This window comes from Ostrea edulis, chromosome 10 (assembly GCF_947568905.1).
Source record: "Ostrea edulis chromosome 10, xbOstEdul1.1, whole genome shotgun sequence".
In the NCBI taxonomy this organism is placed as follows: Eukaryota; Metazoa; Mollusca; class Bivalvia; order Ostreida; family Ostreidae; genus Ostrea; species Ostrea edulis.
Window position 1 is genome coordinate 40529916 of NC_079173.1, and position 4499 is coordinate 40534414.

The window sequence follows — 4499 nt, forward strand, 5'->3', positions numbered from 1 at the left end:
GAACTTTGTTATATCCTGAAATGCAACGTATTGTTATTTCATTGAAATCAAATGATGATTGAGTATGACTGGATATTCATTACAGCTTATGTTGTAAGTGATTTGTTTTTGTCATATGTTATGTGTAACAGAAATAAAATATTTCTCTTCAAAACGGTTTTTGTTCACTTGAAATTGAAGTTGGTAAAGGTAGAATTATTCAAAAGTAAATTTTGAGAAATGAACCGTAGTTAAATCACAGCTACAAAACTGTAGGTGGGCGTTATTATTATAAAGATATATATCAAAATATACCTAGACTTAGCGCTTACTGCTGGAACAGTTGTTTAACGTGTCAACGGCTACCGCGACAGGAGACCTACGTTGTTTACTTGGTCTTATCTAGGAGACCCTTGATTCTCTAATCTAAATGCTGGACGTCTGGCGAAGAAGCAATCATCACCTATGTTTACGTCTTAGGTTTGACGTTGCCGTAGTACAGGATACAGGTTCAGTCACACCTCAGAGCACAGTGTTCAGTCACACCTCAGAGCACAGTGTTCAGTCACACCTCGGAGCACAGTGTTCAGTCACACCTCAGAGCACAGTGTTCAGTCACACCTCGGAGCACAGTGTTCAGTCACACCTCAGAGCACAGTGTTCAGTCACACCTCGGAGCACAGTGTTCAGTCACACCTCGGAGCACAGTGTTCAGTCACACCTCAGAGCACAGTGTTCAGTCACACCTCGGAGCACAGTGTTCTGTCACACCTCAGAGCACAGTGTATAAATTCTATATTTAACGAGTCCTCGACTATGAAAAATGTAGTTAATGGTCGGTATGACCAATCGATAGTCGAATACTCGACTACTCATTCACATCCCTAAATATAATTAAAATACAGGACCCATGAAAAATATCCATAAGGTCTAAGTATTAGAATTATCCAGTGTTACAGCCTTTGTAAATTTCTGACAAGAGAACATTTGATAGTGTTCCACTAGAACACAATGGTCCTGCGATGATATCATGTACACCTGTAGGTTGTAAGTTGTAACTTGTTTAACGTTCTGCTCGAGAATGTTTCACTCATATTGAGACGTTATCATTGCTGGGGAAGGGCTGCAAAATTTAGACCTAGTCACCTATGCGCGGCGCTAACGGTCTTTGGGTAGGGGTATCATTATTGTACCACACCTGCTGTGACACGGGTCCTCGGTTTTTGCGGTCTCATTCGAAGGACCGTTCCATTTAGTCGCCTCTTACGACAAGCAAGGGGTACTGAGGGCCTATTATAACCTGGATCCCCACGGGAATGTACCACTGTAAAGATCATTGTTCTGTAAGCAGTTTGGTATTAAGCACCTACCACCATTTCTTAAAATATGATGATGACATTTTAGCTTTGCCCTTCATTCTGGATTTAAAATTTGAGATTGAATGAGCATCACATATCATAAGAGAGAGGGATTCTACTCATTGATTATACATGTTGTTAGGATAATGAATGACTTTTAAGATTGCAGTTGTTTGAGAACCGTGTTTGGATATGCAAATGTTTGTAGCCATGCTCTTAAAAAGTATTCAGACATTAAATTGTTATGCAAAAAGTTGTCGAAAATATCACTTATGCACAGAACCAATTTATTTTGAAATCAGCATATATCATGCTATGATTTTTCTACATGTATTTAATGGAGTGTATGTTCATATTTTGCAAAGTTTTACACATCAGAAGTGGATATTTAAAAAGAAAACAAGCGTCTTACGGTAGCGCTTCTGTAGACCTGTGGGAGTAGCTGTATACACACAGGGGATCCTAGCGGCGGAGTTGGGCAGGCAGAAGATTAAGAAATAGAAGTTGTTGTTATCAAAATCAAATGTGCATAATTCTAAACAATTTGTGAAGCCTTTTCAAAGGCATTTTGTGGTATATACAGGAAGATATTCCCGAATTACTCACCTTATAGTACATTCCTCGATTCATGAATATTCATAAGTTAATGGCATTGTAATCAACGATAATCTCGCTCTTTGGATAATATTCACTGCTGGATAAGAGAGGAATGAGGTTCATCCAAATCGATATTGATAATGAAGCAATTTTACTGTGGGTGATTAATGTGGTCAAAGGTTCCTGATTAATGTGGTCAAAGGTTCCTGATTAATGTGGTCAAAGGTTCCTGATTAATGTGGCCAGAGGTTCTTGATTAATGTGGTCAAATGTTCTTGGTCCTCTTTCAGGACCTTCTTGGTACTTGACATGATTTTTACCCGAAAATTAACCTTCTCTCATGGAGACAGGTTCTGTAGTTTGTCTAATGAGGATAATAGTTTATTTTCTAACAACTCCTAATTGATATCGAACATGTCAACAGAGGCTTTCGATGAAGTGAATTAGTTAAAATCTATTTCTATCTAAAGCTTAAAGAGTGGCTCCATAATCTGTTTTTAATTCTTGATACGCACGAGACTTTGATCTTGTAGTTTGAGAAAGCGTATGGCTAAAGGGTCGATCGCCATGCATGTCTTTTATGAAATCCTCCGCTTCTGGCCGACAGAGGAATGTGTTCACTGGAATTAGCGGAAGATGTTTTTGGAGGTTGATTGTTACATTTCCTGGGTCCAGTGTTGTTCACACATCTTTTGAATCCTGTTCCCAAGTGTATTGGTTATTTCCATTTCGAAGAGGTCGTGAATGTGGAGTAGTATCAATTGTTAGGCCGTTCTTGGCACACTGATTCTGACTACGGATTATTCCGTTTTCCTGATCAAGATATAGGACTCACGGCGGATATGACCGGTTGAAAGGGTATGCTTACTCCTTCTAAGCACCTGATTCCACCTCTGGTATGTCCAGGGGTCCGTGTTTCCCAACTTTCTTCGAGTATTTGGAATTCTTTATGCGAATTCTGATATTGATCACTGTTCGTTATTTTCACCTTTTCAGTGTGAAACGCGTCAGACAGCATTAGATGTAATAATATTATCGAAATTGTCATCACATTTTAATGCGGTAATTACTGACTATGAGAGACATTTGCTGTATACGTGAAAGGTCACTAGTGTCCCGTGAAAAATACTTACAAAAGCAAGTTCTACTTCACTATATAAAGAGATGAAGTTAACTTTTTTCCTTATATACGTTTCAGCCACACTAGCACAGGGACCTCACTATGGCCATCGTAATGCCAAGACAATGCAACGTTCCACAACTCAACTCAACTCAGCTAAGACTTAGTGAAGACATATTCCACAAACCATTGGATCATATCAGCATTGCTTGCATTTTCAAGCCCGCTTCAGATTTGCCGCTGTATGGAGGAACTCTTTTGTCATCTCGCCCTACAAAGACCTGTGGTCTGCGTGATATTTACGTATATCAAGACTCAGAGTGACATCAATATAACCAAACCGTGATATGGAGACTGTTAAAAAGGATTGCTGTATGAAGTAAGTCCACTGAGAGTGGCACATTGGTGCAACTTAAAACATTGAACTTGTGCCATACAACGCACATCAATGAACTTTGTTATATCCTGAAATGCAACGTATTGATGTATAATTGAAATCAAATGATGATTGAGTATGACTGGATATTCATTACAGCTTATGTTGTTAGTGATTTGTTTTTGTCATATGTTATGTGTAACAGAAATAAAATATTTCTCTTCAAAACGGTTTTTGTTCACTTGAAATTGAAGTTGGTAAAGGTAGAATTATTCAAAAGTAAATTTTGAGAAATGAACCGTAGTTAAATCACAGCTACAAAACTGTAGGTGGGCGTTATTATTATAAAGATATATATCAAAATATACCTAGACTTAGCGCTTACTACTGGAACAGTTGTTTAACGTGTCAACGGCTACCGCGACAGGAGACCTACGTTGTTTACTTGGTCTTATCTAGGAGACCCTTGATTCTCTAATCTAAATGCTGGACGTCTGGCGAAGAAGCAATCATCACCTATGTTTACGTCTTATGTTTGACGCTGCTGTAGTACAGGATACAGGTTCAGTCACACCTCAGAGCACAGTGTTCAGTCACACCTCAGAGCACAGTGTTCAGTCACACCTCGGAGAACAGTGTTCAGTCACACCTCGGAGCACAGTGTTCAGTCACACCTCGGAGAACAGTGTTCAGTCACACCTCGGAACACAGTGTTCAGTCACACTTCGGAGCACAGTGTTCAATCACACCTCAGAGCACAGTGTTCAGTCACACCTCGGAGCACAGTGTTCAGTCACACCTCGGAGCACAGTGTTCAGTCACACCTCGGAGCACAATGTTCAGTCACACCTCAGAGCACAGTGTTCAGTCACACCTCGGAGCACAGTGTTCAGTCACACCTCGGAGCATAATGTTCAGTCACACCTCAGAGCACAGTGTTCAGTCACACCTCAGAGGACAGTGTATAAATTCTATATTTAACGAGTCCTCGACTATGAAAAATGTAGTCAATGGTCGGTATGACCAACCGATAGTCAAGTACTCGACTACTCATTCACATCCTTAACTA